This window comes from Elephantulus edwardii, unplaced genomic scaffold, assembly GCF_000299155.1.
Source record: "Elephantulus edwardii isolate Elephantulus edwardi_28Jun2011 unplaced genomic scaffold, EleEdw1.0 scaffold00326, whole genome shotgun sequence".
In the NCBI taxonomy this organism is placed as follows: Eukaryota; Metazoa; Chordata; class Mammalia; order Macroscelidea; family Macroscelididae; genus Elephantulus; species Elephantulus edwardii.
The window spans coordinates 317,553-335,046 of record NW_006400076.1 but is presented as its reverse complement, the minus strand read 5'-3'; the positions used below and the strand labels follow the sequence as shown (position 1 = coordinate 335,046).

At 37.8% G+C, this 17,494-nt stretch overlaps 1 pseudogene; it reads right to left on the bottom strand.

Annotated features, from left to right (window-relative positions):
* LOC102870661 overlaps positions 1–16,634 on the bottom strand; it is an 80,325-nt pseudogene extending 63,691 nt beyond the window's left edge.
* Between the last annotated feature and the right edge of the window lie 860 nt (positions 16,635–17,494).

The window sequence follows — 17,494 nt, the reverse complement described above, 5'->3', positions numbered from 1 at the left end:
AAAGAAAGAAAGAAAGAAAGAAAGAAAGAAAAGAAAGTCCTTACAACTGGACCAATAGGCAATGTCATGATAGATGGAGAGGAAGGACTGAAGTGGTCAACAATTTCATCTTACAGGCATCCACAATCAACACGCTTGGTACCAGCAGTCAAGAAATTAAAAGACAAGTCACATTAGGAAAATCTGCTGTCAGAGACCTCTGCAAAGAATATAGGGCAATCAGTTTGAAGTCTAAATGTGTGTTTGATCCAAAAATGGTCGTCTCAGTTACCTGCTATGCATATGAAAGTTGGACAATGACTAAGGATGACAAAAGAAGAATAGGCGCCTTTGAGTTGAGTACTGCCAAGGGAACAAACCAGTCTGATTTTGAGAAAGGTAGCCAGGATGCTCTTTGTAGACAAGGATAATGAAACTTTGCTTCACATACTTTGGACACAGTGGTAGGAGAGGCTAGTCTTTGGAGAAAATGGCATCATGCTTGGAATGGTGGAAGATCTGCATAATAGAGGAAGACTTTCAACAGATATAAAGAGTTCAAATGTGTTACAGATGGTGGTGAGGATAGCACAGAGTAGGGTAGAGTTCACATCCATCATTCATAGAGTTGTTCTGAGTCACAGTCAATTTGCCAGAATATAACAATAACAATAGCATATATTACATGGGAAGAAATTGCCCATCTAACACCTGTGAAGCTGCTAGTGAATTTTAGTAAGCTGCCTTTAGATTAGTATCCCAACTCCCTACATACCGCACCACCAGAGTTCTCAGAAGAGCAAACTATAAAACAAGCAAGCATACAAATATCATAAAACACATATGTTACACCAAATGGAAAAGAAACCATCTGGCTGTAACAGTGTACCTTCAGCCCAGCAGAAGATTGGCATTCCCAGTCAAGTCAGTTTCTGCCCCTCGGGGTGGGGACGAGTACTTTGCTCTTTTCAATGGTCGCAAGCTATGCCTCCTGTATGTTGAATTCTGCAAGAAGCATGAAAAGAAGATAGAAGGAAAATACACAAAGTCACTGTATCAAAGAGAATTGGTCAACACTGAATCATTTCAGGAAGTAGCATATGATCAAGAACCAATGGTAACAAAGGAGGAAGTTCAAGACCCAGGAATTGCTTAACTATCAATCCATATGTTTCAACAAATGGATGCTGCTAGAATGTGTTCACTAGGCTATGACAAGAAATTTGGAAGACCATTACCTGGTCAAGTAATTGGAAGAGATCTGTTTGTTCTCATTCCTAATAGAGGCAATCCAACAGAGTGCTGAAATTATCGCCCAATATCATTAACATTATATGCAAGTACAATCTTACTGAAGATTATTTTTAAAAGTTGGAACAGTGCATTGACAGAATTTCAAGCAGAATTCAGAAGAGGCCATGGAATGAGACATATCATTGCTGATGTCAGATAATCTTGACCGAAAGTAAGGAATACCAGAAAGATGATGGCTGATGGATTCAAAGTGCCAGAGTACATCACCAGAGCTCCCTAGAATTTCATTTTTGTTGTTGTTAGGGGCCATCCAATTGAGTATGACTCAGAGCAGCTCTATGAACAGCTCATCTGAAACCTGTTCTATCCATCCTGTGCCATCATCTCTGTCACCCTATAGTTCATTGCTGAAGTCGCCATGTCAATCTATCTCATTGGAGGTCTTCCTCTCCTTCATTAGCCCTCCATCTTTCCAGAGAATAGTCTTCCCTAGCTACATGTCCAAAGAATGAAAAACAAAGCATTGCCCTCTTTGCTTCCAGCGAGCACTCTGGCTGCACATTTTCCGAGATATATCTGCTTGCTCTTTTGGCAGTGCATGGAATATTTAGTACTCTTCTACACCACAACTCAAAGGCATCAATTCTTCTTCTGTCATCCTTATTAATTGTCCAGGTCTCTGATGTGTAGCAGGTGATTGAGAAGGTCATGGCCTGAACTAGGCATACTTTGTTTTCCTAAACCTGATCTAGACTTACTGAATACTCTTATATACTTCTATCTCTTATTAATGTAAATCAAAGCAAAACAACAAATGCAATCAAGCTTCTCCAGTCTGGGTTCTGCCTGCTTTGTTCTTTAGATTCATTTTTAAAAGGGTTTTTTTTAGGTAAATTTTAAAAAAGTTTCTTTTTGGGTAAGTAACATCACTCAGAAATTTGAAATATGTAGGTAGTAGCAGAGTTTAGTAAGAAAGTTCAGTCAAAAGACTGCTTTCAATCCTGAAAGCATTCCTGTGACATATTTCTTCTACACCAGGGGAAGAAATAAAACATTCTAGGAGATGGAATTTCCCTTCTTTGTTAAGTGCCTTGAGGGACGATTACCGTGTCATTTCCTTATTGCCTCAGTTGACATTGTTGGCTAACTAGTTTAACTGGTTGATAGTTTAGATTTAAAAGACTTGCTTCATTAGTAAAACTTCTGTTTGTGAATTTCTGAGTTTAAAATACACCAGTGAAACTTGTTAGAGCTAGAACTCAACGGCATTGCCTTGTTTTTCTGGATTTGCAACTTTTATGACTTTGATAGGGTGCAGCCTTAACCCTGCTTGTTTCTGGGGAAAATATTTGCATTTTCTTTCTCAGACAAGTTTTGACTTTACACAAGTCTCAGCTTTTGTAGATTTTCTGTATATGTAAATCCTAAACCTTCATGAATTATCTCTTTCAAAAATTACTAAAGAAAGTACATACAAAGGAACTGCTAGAAATTCAAGCTGGATTCAGAAGAGGTCCTGGGATAAGAGGTTATCATTACTGATATCAGATGTCTTCACTTAGAACACAAAATACTAGAAAGATATTTGCTTGTGTTTTATTGACTACTCAAAGGTATTTGACTATGAGGCTCAGAATAAATTATGATTAATATCAAGAGGAATGGGAATCTCTAAACACTTGATTGTGCTTATGCAAAACCTACACATTAACCAAGAAGCACTTGTCTGAACAATATAAGGGAACACTGCCTGGCTTAAACTCAGGAAAGATGTTTGTCATACCTGTTCAATCTGTATCCTGAGCAAATCATTCTAGAAACTGGATTAGATAAAGAAGAATGTGGCATCAGGAATGAAGGAAGATTTATCAGCCAGAAACATTATGCAGACATTTGCTTGCAGGAAGTTAAAAGTGTTTGAAGCACTTGCTGCAAAAGTTTACATCTCAACATTAAGAAAATAAAAATCTTTAGTATTGGACTAATAGGTAACATTATGATAGATGAAGAAAATATTGAAGTTGTTTTAGGGGCTTTTTTATCATGTTTAATTCTTTTAAAAACACTTTTAAAATGTTTTATTGTGGTTATACAATGGGTGTTGTAATGAAAACAAAATAGTTTGCATGAAAAACCGATTAGCTTTGTAAACTTTCATTTAAATAACAACAAAGAGGGAAGCAAAATTTTTATAAAGATCTCTATTAAAAAAAAATCATCCAACTGAATTGTATCATTCTAAGAGTTTTAATGAATTCATGGATCCATGGAACTATCATTACAATCAAAATGTGTTGTTGTCAGTGAGCTGATGCCAACTCATAATGACCCTAATCACAACAGGTCTTTGCTTGGTTCTGTACCTATTACTCACAATCTTAAGCATTCCTTTAGGCACAAGTATCATAGTATGTTTATCCATTCATCCTGTGATAGGCACTTACTTTTTTGCACAGACTTTGTAGATATATATATTTATTCTCTTGAGTAATGGGAATATTGATGCTTTTAAGGACTCATTTTACTTGTCTCCACAATCAACATCAATGGTAACAGCAGCCAACAAATCAAAAATATGTTCCATTGGGAACAATCTACTGTCAAGTACCCCTTTCATATGCTCAAGAACAAGAATGTCAGTTTAAAGACTAAGGTGAGCCTGATTCAAACCATAATCTGCTGGATGGCTTCATATGGATGGCAAAGTTGGACAATGAATAAGTATGACAAAATAAGAATTGATGCTTTTGAATTGTAGTATTTGTGAGGAATACTAAATAGTCCAAGAACTGCCAAACAAAACCATCTCAGAGGAAGTGTAAACACTACCATCAGAGTTAAGGAACATTTTTTGGGCCCCAAAGTGGAGCCAGTCTTTGAAAAATCAAACAAACAAAAAATCCCACACACAATGCTGGAAAAGGTGGAAGGTCAAAGAGAGAGAAGATGACTTTCAGCAAGATGAATTGACGCAGTGACTGTAACAATGGGCTTGAGTTTGAGTATCCTGAGGATGGTTCCATATAGGGCAAAGTCCAGGCTTGTTGTTAATAGGGTCGCTGTGAGTTGTAGTCAACCAGACTACACAAACACAACAAGAAGTCTTAGAAAATACTGAGATAAATGGGAATCTCAGAACATTAAGAGTCAAAGACGGCAATGAAGAAAATGTGCTTCCTCACTTCACCGAATAAATGTTAATAAAATGTATCATTGTACCTCAGTACTTTGCCTTTAAAAGATATGTAAAGGAAAACATACATATTAAAACCTAACATATTAGAAAATTTTACTTAACATGTTAAAAAAAGAAGTCATACATTTTCTAACTAAAGGATTGTTGTTGTTGTTGTTATGTGCCATTGAGTTGCCTACGATATGTAACGACCCTATGTACCCTGCCCTGTCTTGAGCCAGTCTCACTGACTCCAACACACTAAGTCCCATTGCCCCAGTTACTGTATCAATCCGTGTCTTCCGGGATTTTACTCTCCCGTGCTTTCCTTCCACCTTTCTGAGCATGATATCCTTCAAGGACTGATCTCTCCTGCCCACATGCCCAAAGTATGTGAGAATGGTCTTAGATCTAAGAAATAATTCAAATATTAAGGTACTAGATAGTTGGGATGCTATTTTAGGACAAGATTCTGATCTGTTGTTCATAGGCTCACTATTAGTTGTAGTTGATAGCACCTAATAGCAAAGCACTTTAAAAGAAAAACAAATAAGCAAGGGGGGAAAAAGCAAAATCTAATGTCACAGCACAAAATTTAGTGTATCTGGAAGGCACAAAATCCTGATTAGGATTATTTTGCTCCTGAGCCAAACCGATGGGATTACAAGCAGTGTGATCAAGTGCAAATTACATCTCTGTGAAAACCACACTCTTCTTAGGTAAACTATGATAACAACATTTGTATGTTGCACATTAGTACTTTGGACAGGTCCTTGACAGCAAATTTTCCCTATGCAACTAATCTTTTGATTTCTTGATTTGTGGTGATTGTGTATCTAAGTAACATGAATTTGTTGACAACTTGATTTTTTTTTCTCCATCTGTCATGATGTTTCCTATTAGTCTAGTAATAAGGATTTTTTGCTTTTTTGATATTGAGATGTAGTCCATATTGAAGGCTGTAGACTTTGATCATGCACTGTAAATGTTTCAAATCGTCTTAACTTTTTATAAAAGGATGTTGTGCCATCTCCATAATTCAGATTGTTGATTAGACTTCATCAACTCCTGATGCCACGTTCATCATTTATGATGTATGTTCAGTATAATATGTTCAGATTGAGTAGGACTAGAGAAAAGCTACAGCTCTGAGACATGATCTTCTTTTTTTTTTAAATCGTTGTTATCCTTCATCTTCAGCCTTCCTTTATTGTTTTTTAATTGATTTTCCCCCCTTTGGTTGCACATTTTCTTTCCCCACCCTACCCCAGCCAGCAATATGCTCCTTGTTCCAGATTGTTGTCATACATATGTTGCCTGATCATACATCCCTTTCAGACAGTTCATCCCCTCATCTGTTCTACATCAGTGTTCATTATCTAGCCACTCTTTTCTCATTCTGTGCCAAAACTACACCATCCTCCACCATCTGTCTTATACAGTATTTGTCGTTTTATGACTGAGATATTTCATTCAGACTCTCCCATGCTGTATGATGCTTTATGATTTCATTGTTTTTTTCAGCGCTGCATAATATTCCTTTGTGTGAACGTACCACAGGTTTTCTATTTATTTGTTTGCTGTTGGGCATTTGGATGGCTTCCATGTCTTTGCTATTGTGAATAACGCAGCAATAATAATGGGTGTCTGTACATCTGTTTGAGCTGTGACTATGGTTTCTTTAGGGTGTATTAGCAGTAGTGGAATTGCTGGGCCTGATATATTGGTTTCCCACTTTTTGAGAAAACTTCAGACTGCTTTCCACAGTGGCTGTACCATTTTAAATTCCCATCTGTAGTGAATAAGAGTTCTAATCTCTCTATAATCTCATCAACATTTGTTGTTTATTGCCCTGTTGAACTTTACTATTGTTGTTGGAGTGAGATGATATCTCTTAGCTGTTTTGATTTGCATCTCTCTAATAGCTAGGAATTTTGAACATTTATTTATGTGTTTGTTTCCAATCTGTATTTCTTTTTTGGTGAAGTATCTATTCCCATCCTGTGCCCATTTTCTGGTTGAGTTTTTAATCTTTATCTTGTTGAGGTGCTGGAGTACTCTATAAATTTTAAATATAAATCTCTTATCAGATATGTCATTGCAAAATATTTTTTCCCAGTCTTTGGGTTTTCTTCTTATCCTGTTGGAGAAGGTTTTGATATACATAGGGGTTTGATTCTTAGAAGGTTCCATTCATCTATTTTATTCTCTTCTGGTTGTAGGTTTTTCAGGATGCTTACAAGACTGTTCATACTATGGATTAGGGCTTCTAGAATTCTCCCTAGCTTTTCTCTGATGAAATTTATAGTCCTTGGCTTTACTTCTAAGTTCATGATCCACCTTGAGCTGGTTTTTGAGTGTGGTATGAGGTTTGAGTATTTCTTAAGTTTTCTGCAGACGGTTTTCCAATGTTGCCAACCCCATTTGTCAAAAAAAACTGTCATTTCCCTGCTATACTGTTTTTGTCTCCTTGTCAAAGATAGGTGGATCATAGGTAGATGGGCTAATTTCTGGATTCTCAATTCTACTCCATTGATCGCTGTACCATTTTCATGCCATCTTGACCACCATGGCTGTGTAGTAGGATTTGAGATCAGAGAGTGTGATGCCTCCTACGTTGTTTATTTGTTTCAATAGTGTTTTGCTTATTCATGGTCTCTTCCCATTTCTGATAAAATTGGAAATTGCCTTTTCCATCTCGTTGAAGGATCCAATTGTTATCTAAATTGAGATTACATTAAACTTGTAAATTGCCTTTGATGGAATTGTCATTTTCATACTATTGAATCTTCCTATCCATGAGCATGATATATTCTTATATTTCTCCAAATATTTTTGTTTCTGGTAGTAATTTTTTGTTATTTTCTTTGTATAAGTTTTTGTGTATCTAGTTAAATTTGCTCCCAAGTATTTCTTCTTGTGATTAGCTATTGTAATTGGTATTATTTTTTTTAGCTCCATTTCTATATTCTCTTTGTCGCTGTAGAGACAACCAACTGATTTTTGTATTTTGATCTTGTACCTTACTACTTTGCTAAATTTGTTGACTAGGTCTAATAGTTTGCTCACTGCATTTTTAGAGTTTTCTAAGTATACTATCATAACATTTCCACATAAAGACTGTTTTACCTCCTCTTTGGTAATTTGTATAACTCTTATTTCCTTGTCTTGCCTAATTGCTCTCGTTAATACTTTCAATGCAATACTGAATAGGAGAGGTGATAGTGAGCTTCCTTGTTTAGTTCCTGTTCTGAAGGGGAATGCTTTTAATTTCTCTCCACTGATGATTTCTGTTAATTTTGTGTATATGATTTCCACTATGTTGAGGAAATTCCCCTTTTTCTTATTTTGTTCAATCAGGAAGGGCTGTTGTTTTTTCAAAGGTCTTTCCTGCATCAATTGACAGGGTCATGGTCATGTAGGACTTGTTTTTGCTTTGTTGATCTGATAAATTAATCATTTTTCTTATGTTGAACCATCCTTGCATACCTATTATGAATCCCACTTGGTCATGAAGAATTATTTTTTCAATGTACTGTTGGATTCTATTGGCCAGGAATTTATTAAGCATTTTTGCATTTATGTTCATGAGAGATATTGGCCTGTAATTTTCTATTTTTGTGGTGGCTTTACCTCACTTTGATATCATGGATATGTTTGCTTCATAGAATAAGCCTGGGAGTATTCTATCTTTTTCTATTTTCTGAAATAATTCTATGTAAAACTGGTGACAATTCTTCTCTGAATATTTAATAAAATCCTTTAGTGAAAATCTTCTGGTCGAAAGCTTTATTTAAGTTGGAAATTGTTTTCTATCCTATTCGAATGCTTCTTTTGTAATGAGTCTGTTCAAATGTTCTACTTCAGTTTGTGTCAGTTCAGGTAGATTACTAGTTTCTAAGTATTTGTCTGTTTCCTCTGGGTTTTCATATTTGTTTGAGTATAGTTTTTCAAAATATTCTATTGTTAACCTTTTCATTTCAGTTGGTTCTATTGTGACTATGTTTCTTTCATCTCTTACTAATTATCTGTGTCTTTTCTTTCTTTTTCTTTGTTAGATTTGCTAGTGGTTTGTCAATTTTATTGATATTTTATAAGAACCAACTCCTGGACTTGTTGATAGTTTCAATTGTTTTTCTGTTTTCTATTTAATTCCTTTCTGCCATGCTTTTTATAATTTCCTGTCTTTTAGAGGTTGTTGGGTAGTTTTTGTGGGGATTTTCTTACTGTACTTTTCTACTTGTTTGAGATGTTGTGTTATGTAATAAATTATCCTTTTCCCCCCCTTCTCTTTCAATGTGTTTGCTTATTGCTATGACTTGACTTCTAAGTACTACTTTTACTGTATCCCAGAGATTGTATTGTGTTTTTATTCTCATTTGTTTGAAGAAACTTTTTAATTTCTTCTTTTATTTCTTCTATTACCCACTCATGTTCAAGCAGGGCATGGTTGAGCTTCCAGGTATATGGGTTTTTTTTTCTCTTTTGTCCTTTTGCTGTTGATTTTTAATTTTGTAGAGCTATAGTCTGAGAAAATGTTTTGTATTATATCTATGTTTTTTAATTTATTGAGGTTTGCTTTGTGTATATATATACTCTATTCTGGAGAATGGTCCATGTGTGCTGGTGAAAATATATGTTGACAATTTTTTTGGAGTGCATTAGCCTAAATATGTATAGGAGATCGAGTTGGTTGATTGTATGGTTTAATTCTTCAGTGTCTTTGTTGTGTTTCTTTCTGGTAGTTAGTTGTATCTGATAGTCCTGCAGGACTGATTCACTCCAGGTCAGCAACCTACCTCACAACAACCACAGCCAATTAGCAAGCTCCAGGACCACATAATCTGCCAAGAGACTGCCCCATGCCACATGTGAGCTTCCCTGACCCGTTCTGCCTCTGTACGGCCTGGGGCAGTGAACCTTTCCCAAGAACCAGAACCGGAGATTCCTAATAAAAGCTTCTCTGCTTACATTCAGCTCCCATGCCTGTTTTACGTAATAGTATCTTTCCTTGAGAGTGATGTACTGAAGTTTCCTACTACTGTAGTGGTAGTGTCTTTTTTTTTTTTTAGTTCTGTTAACATTTACTTTGAGTATTTTTCATATCCATCATTTGGGGCATAATTATGGTTATGTGTTCTTATTCTATTGACCCTTTAACTATTTTATAGTGTCCTTTCTGATAATTTTTACATTTAAATTTGTTTTATCAGAGATTAATTGCTACTCCTCTTTTTTCCTGGTTATTATTTCCTTGGTATATTTTCCCCTACCCTTTGACTTTTAATCTGTCTTTATTTTCTCTTTTAAAGTATGTCTCTTTAGTAAGAGAAGACATTCACCCTGAAACCCACAGCGTCCCTTTTCAGCAGGAAGTAGCTAAGAGAATACACCATCCCCTTTTCCTTATGAATCAGGGTGAAGTCTCTCTCAGGGAGGAGTGATAGGGAATGGCAAGGGACACACTGACAAAGGAGATTAATCAGAACTGGCTTTGACAAGCACTGTGGCAATTGGACAATTAAAACAGACATTGTGGAGGGGGGAAGAAGAACGAACTGGGGATGAGGATGGAGAAAACAGTGCAACAATGAATGAATGAAACCCAAAATCTCTGTAAATGTTCATTAAAACTAATAAAATTTAATAAAAAAATTTTAAAAAATAAATTATGTCTCTTATAGATAATATGTTGATGGAGTTTGGGGTTTTGTTTGTTTCTGGGTTGTCTTTTTTTAAAGGATTTTTGGGGTTTATCCCAAGAACACAACAAAATGATACCAACAAAAGCTTGCTTCTCATTGAATGTGAATAGTTTAAATTCACCAGTGAAGAGAGGCATTTCTGATGCATTTGTTCTCATTCAATATAATTAATTTTGTTGGATTCTTTTTGGTACTGTTGGTGGTTACTTTGATCCACTCTCTTTTCTAGGGCATCTCTGTAAGAAAGACTTTTTTAAAAATACAGAATGCATCCTTGTTCAGGGCCATGTTAATTTTCTCCGTATCATTCAAATTTTAGTATATGCGTTGTTGAAGTGAGCATCACCTTGTATTATTTTAAGCCATGTAGTGTTCCCTTGTTCTGTTTAAGTGACTGCTTCTTGGTCTATGTACAGGCGATACATGAGCACAACTGAGTCTTCTGAGATTTCCATTCATCTCCTTGTTTTCCAGTGTTTGTTATGACCCCCACAGTCAAACATTTTTAATAGTCAATAAAACATGAGTAAATATTGCCTAATCTGTTTCAATCCAACCCTGACTTGCTAAGGAGGACCTGGGGCCTTAGCAGGGATCTGGCACCTGGAAGACAGCATTTTTAACCTCCCCTTCACTAGTGAACATTAGCATCAAAGATCAAACCAAGCCATCCTTATAACCTTGGTAACCTCATCTGAAATATTACCCTGTTCTACTAGCCATTGTCTCAGCCAAAAGGCTCTACCACCCACCTGGAATCCCATCCTGACACTGCCACATGCCACAGCTGGGCCCTGGTGTTATAGTCACAATACTTATCTTTCAGTTTGGTGAATGCCTTGCGTGTTGCCAGTTGATTTATAGCTTAGGTGTGTGTATATGCCTGTTTGTTATCAGCACTTGTCAGTTGTTATACTAGGGTAACTTGTGGGTCGCTATGATGCTGGAGGTTATGCCATCAGGGTGTCAAATGCCAGAAGGGTCATTTATGATGGACAAGTTTTAGCAGAGTTTCCACATTAAGATGGACTAAGAAGCAGGATTGGCCATCCAGTCTGAAATAAGACATGTGAAAGCCCTATTAATAATAGAGGAACACAGGTGGCTATAGAAGTAGTGTTAGAGACCAAATTGGAAGTCAATCAATATAAGCAGAAGCAGCTGCAAACATCCTTTAATATTTGGGATGCAGAACATGCAAAGTGTAAACATAGGAAAAGTAGAAATTGTAAAAAATGAAATAGATCACTTGAACATTGACATTCTAGCATTAAGGAATTAGATAAATTGGCATTGGCCACTTTGAAGAAGACAATCACATGACCTACTATGACAGGAATGAAAAACTGAAGAATGATGTTGAAAGACAATTTCAAGTTATATCCTGAAGTACAATGTTGTGAGTGATAGGCTATTATCCCATCATACAAGGAAGGCTTGTTAATATGACTATCAAACATGCACCCCAAGAGCTAAAGCGAAAAATTCGGGAATTGAGGCTTTTTACCAAATTTGTCAAGTCCAAAACTGACCAAACGTGAAATCAAGATGCATAATGGTAATTGGTGAGTGGAAGGCAAAGTTGTAAATGAAGAAGGAATGGTAATCAGAAAGTATAGATTTGGTGACAAAAATGAGGCCAGAAATCAAATGATCAAATGTTGTGCCTCATAATTTATTCATCACAAATACCTTTTTAAAAAAACACAAATAGTGACTTTACACATGGATCTTACCTGATGGATTTCAGAGAAATCAGATTGACTCTATCTGTGGAAGTTATAGTTGGAGAAGCTCAAAACCAGCAGGAAAAAAATATGCCAGGTGCTGACTGTGAAACAAACCATCAATTACTCATGTGGAAGTTCAAATGAAGCTAAAGAAATTAAGATCTTGCCTCCATCCCACTTGAATTTAAAAATCATATTAAGTTTGAGGCACTGAATAACAATGATCAGTGACCAGATGAGCAAAAGGAACAGATGTTGAAGTAAAAGAACTGACCAAAGAGTTCACAGGACAGCCTAAGATGACAAAATAAAGTATTAAAATAGACAGAAAGCTGGAATTAGAGAATAAAATAGGAGGAACCCGCTTACCATTTTTCAAATTGAAAGAGCTAAAAAATAGATTCAAGCCTTGAGTTGTGATTCTGAGAGATGCTTTGGAAAAAATTGTGAATGATCCAGGAAGCATCAAAAGAAGAGGGAGTGAGTTACACAGAATCACAGAGTTACTGTACCAAAAGTAATTGACTGACAATGAAATATATCAAGAAGCAGAATATAATAAAGAGCTATTGGTGATTACGGAGAAAGTTCAAGTTTCACTGAAGGCATTGGCAAAAAATAAGGCCCCAGAAGTCTAGGGGATACTAATTGACATATTTCAACTAACAGATGCAGACCTGGGTGTGCTCACCAATCTCTGTCAGGAAATTTGGAAGACAGTTACTTGATTTACTGACTAGAAGAGATCCATATTTATTCCCATTCCCAAGAAAAGTGATCCACAGACCATGGAAATTCTAGAACAATATCATTAATATAACATGTAAGCAAAACATTGCTAAGGTAATCCAAAAATGGAGAGGAAGTTCAAGCTGGATTTAGAAGAGGCCATGGCAGAAGGGATCATTGATGTCAGATGGATCCTGGCTGAAAGGAGATAATACCAAAAGAATGTCTATTTGTGTTTTATTGGCTATGAAAATAAATTGGACTGTGTAGATCGTAACAAATTATAGCTAATATTAAGAATTCCAGAATACTTAATTACGCTCATGCAAAGCCTATATCTTGACATAGAAACTATTGTCTGACCAGAGCAAGGGAACACTTCATGGTTTAAAATTAAGAAAGGTGTGCGTCAGGGTTGTATTCTTTCTCCAAATCTATTGAATATATATACTGACTAAAGCATTCAAGAAGCTCGACTCTCTGAAGAAGAATGTGACATCAGGATCTTAGGAAGACTCATCAACAACCTGTGGAGGTTGCAGTACTAGGGATTTTATAGCTAATGTAAGATGGATCTTGGCAGAAAGCAGAGAATACCAGAAGAATGCCTATCTGTGCTTCATTGACTATGCAAAGGCTTTTGACTGTGTGGATCACAACAAGCCGTGGCTGACTCTGAGAAGAATGGGAATCCCAGAAGATTTGATTGTGCTAATGCGAAACCTATACTTGGACCAAGAGGAGACGTCAGAACAGAGCAAGAAGACACTGGACGGTTCAAAATCAAGAAAGGGGTCCGTCAGGTATGTATTCTGTCTCCATACCTTTTCAATCTGTATGCAGAACAGATCATCCGAGACGCTGGGCTGTATGTACAAGGAGGAATGTGGCGTCTGGATTGGTGGAAGAATCGTCAACAACCTGCGTTATGCAGATGACACAACCCTGCTCGCTGAAACTGAGGAGGACCTGAAGCGCTTGCTACAGAAGGTCAAGGACTGCAGTCTTCAATATGGATTGAAGCTCAACATCAAGAAAACAAAGATTCTTACCATTGGACCAATTGGCAGCATCAGTATGAATGGTGAAGAGATTGACATAGTTAACAGTTTTAGTTTGCTCGGCTCCACAGTCAGCACTCTCGGTAACAGCAGCCAGGAAATCAGGAGACGAATTGCATTGGGAAAGTCAGCTGTGAGGGACCTCTCAAGAGTACTGAAGTGCAACGACGTCAGGCTGGAGACTAAGGTGTGCCTGATCCAGGTTATAGTCATTGCAATTACATGCTATGCATCGGAGAATTGGACAATGAATAGGGATGATAAAAAGAGAATTGATGCCTTTGAGTTGTGGTGCTAGAGAAGAGTGTTGGATATACCGTGGACTGCTAGGAGAACGAACAGGTTTGTCCTGGAGAGGGTGAAGCCAGAATGTTCCCTGGAGTCAAGGATTCTGAAGCTTCATCTGACATATTTTGGGCATGTTGCAAGGAGGGACTGGTCCTTGGAGAGGGACATCATGTTTGGGAGAGTGGAGGGCATGGCGCAGGAGAGGAAGACCCTCCATGAGATGGACCAATTCTGTGAGTGGTCAGAATTAATGTGTTTGAGACGGTGAGGTTGGCACAGGATAGAACGGCATTTAGGGCTCTTGTACATAGGGTTGCTCTGAGTTGCAAACGACTCGATGGCACATAACAACAACAACAACCTGCTTAAAGTGAGGAGAACTTGAAGCACTTGTTGCTGAAGATCAAGGACTGCAGTCTTCAATATGAATTACATTTCAACATCAAGGAAATAAAAATTCTTACAACTGGATAGGCAACATCATGATGGATGGAGAAATGGTTACCAATTTCCTCTTGCTTGGATCCATAATCAGTACCTTTGGTACCAGGAGTCAGATTAGGAGATATATTGCATTGAGAAAGTTTGCAGTCAGAAACTTCTCCAAATTACCGAGGAGCAATGATGTCAGTTTGACAATTAAAGTGTAACTGATTCAGGCAATGGCCTTTTTAATCACTTGCTATGCATCTGAGAGCTGACCAATGGATATATATGGATGACAGGAGAATTGATACCTTTGAAGTGTGGTGTTGGAGAAAAGTACTGAATAGCTATGCTTGGATTGCAAAAAGAACAAACAGATATGTCTTGGAGAAAGTAAAACCAGAGTGTTCCTTAGAGGTAAGGATGGTGAAGCTTCGTCTTACATACGATAGACATGTTGTTAGGAAAGGCTATTCCATGGAAAGGGACATTAATGCTTGGAAAGGTAGAGAGTCAGCAAAAAAGAGGAAGACCCTCAACCAGATGGATTGACAGTGACTGCAGCAATGGGCTCAAATATGTCAGAAATGATGAAGATGAAGATGATAGAAGATAGAACAGAGTTCAGATTTAATGTGTACAGGGTGGGTCACTATAAGTCAGATACAATAGCAGCTATTAATAACAACAAGCCTGTTGACTAGAGAGATTTAGTGGCTTAGTGGTAAAGAATTGTGTGCCAAGCCAAAAAAGTATGTAGTTGAAATCTATCAGCTACTCTGTGGGATAAAGTTGATCAATCTCTCATTCAATTTACTGCCTCTGAAAACCTGTGAGAGAGTCAACTACCAGTTGGTTCTAGCTTGATGGTACTCAACAACAGTGTGTTGATAGCATTTTCCTTTATTAACCTAACTGCTGGTAAACCTGGCTCCTTTCAGATACTAGGACTACGTCACATTGCAAAAAGAATATTATCAAATCCAGTAACAACAGGAGGAATGTTTTCTTAATTCATTACATGATAGCCAAGACACTGAGAATCACGGCTCAACAAGTGAACACATGTTTTAGGGGATACAAACTAATCCATGACAGAAGTTACAGGCAGAAACTGTGGAAGCCTTCTAGAAGGCCAGGCCCAGCTACACACGAGGATTTATAAACATAGACAAGAGTGCATGGATCAGAGAAAGGTGAAGTGGCTAGGTCAGTTTAGACTTGTCTGTGCTCAATCCCCAGAGTGAATGAAGATCTTTTTCCCACTTCCTGAGGCTTCTCCTGCACATTGAAGCAGATCCCCCTTCAGCAATTAGTTACTGAATTCTTATTTCAACCATAGCACAACCTTTCAAAACAAACCAAGCAAGAAAGGGATTTTGTTTTCTTTTCCTCCTTTACTCTTTTTTATCTTAATCACCTTTTAATTTTCAAATTTATTTTAGTAAGGGGAATACCATGATGTCCCCCTGCCTTGGCCCATGTTATCCTTGCCTCTGTAGAATTGGCCTCTAGAGCCTCTGGCCCTGGAGACCTGGCCCCTGTACATATGACTCAAAGGACTGCTGTGGAAACCACTGTAGAATCTGCAGCATGAACCATGGTAGTTGGTGCCACGGACACAGAACTGGGCTCTGGGGAAACCTCTGTCTGTTGTGCTGATACCTGGTATGTTTGTTCGTTTGGGCATCACTTTGATTTCTCTTCCTCTGAAAAGAGACTCATCCAAGGCCAAGGAATTCTTCATTGACTCCTGGTCAGAAAACTCTATATAGGCAAAGCCTTTGGGATGACCACTGAATTTGTCACAGGCGATGGTGACACGGTTGACCAGTCCACAGCCATGAAAATGTGCTTCCAGCTCTTGTGCTGTGGCACCATAGTCTACATTGCCAACGTAGATCGAACGAGCATCTTCTGTTGCCTGCTCAGTGGACCAGATTACAGGGTCAGCACTGCACATCAGGGAACTCCGGTGCATCTTCTTTAATTCTTGTATGATGGCTTCCAGTTCTGAATCTTCAGTGGCACTGTCCTTGAGGTCATCCTTCAAGAAGTCCAGCTTTCTATCCTGTTCTTGCGTGCTGGGGGTTCCAGAGCCAGACCCAGGGAACGGAAAACCTGGGGAGAAGTGAGACTCCTCTTTTAGCTCAATTTCCAGGTCAAAATCCATCTGGAGATTCTCAGGATTCAATTCCTCACCCTCCAGGATGTCCATTAATTCCTCTGACCCCTGAGCTTGGGCCCCTTCACTCAGACTGTGGTACTGCTGCTTGGGGTCTGCCATCCCTCCTGCGCTGCGTCTGCCAGCACAGCTGCTACTACCAGCACTGATGCCTTTCTCTCACATTCAGGCAAAGCTCTTCTTCTTTAATAGTAGTGAGGTTTGAAATTCTCTTTTGGCTTCTAAAGTTGGCTCTTGTCTCAGGCTGGGCTCTCTGAAAAAGCAAACCAGTCAAAGGTTTATATATATATATACACACACACAAATGCCATATACATATGTATACATATTCCTATTATATACATACATACTCTCACACACTTACACATATATATCTGTTGTTATGAATTATCAAGTCAAAACTCGTAGCTGACCCTCCAACAAATTTTCAGAGGCAGTAAATTGCACAGGCAGAGATGGTAATCTTTCTTCCATAAGGGGCTTGTGGATTTGAACCATGTGTCTTTGGGTTGACAATGTAACTCATTACCACTAAGTCACCAGAGCTCTCTTTCTTTTTTTTATAGAGTGTGTACTCTCCTTCTCTTCCTTCCTCTCTCTCTCTCTTATTAGCTATATCTATCTCTCTTTCTATCTATCATCTATTTAATTCTTATTTCTAGGATTGGCTCTTTTTAAGCAAGATGACAAAATGACAAATCTCCTTATCAGGACTTTTAAAACTTATTTGCATAAACCCATTCTCACAATGTTTAAACTACACGCATGATCTCATACAACCATTTCTCAAGAGACCCTAAATTGTGCTAGGGAGCTCTGATGACATAGTCTGTACAGAATTGCACTGCTATGGCAGTGGTTCCAGTGCACCAGCATCTCCCAGAGAGAAAGAGAAACAATCACCTCCTGTGATCTATAGCCTTGGAAAGCTGCTGGAAAGTGAGCAGATTCCATTATGACTG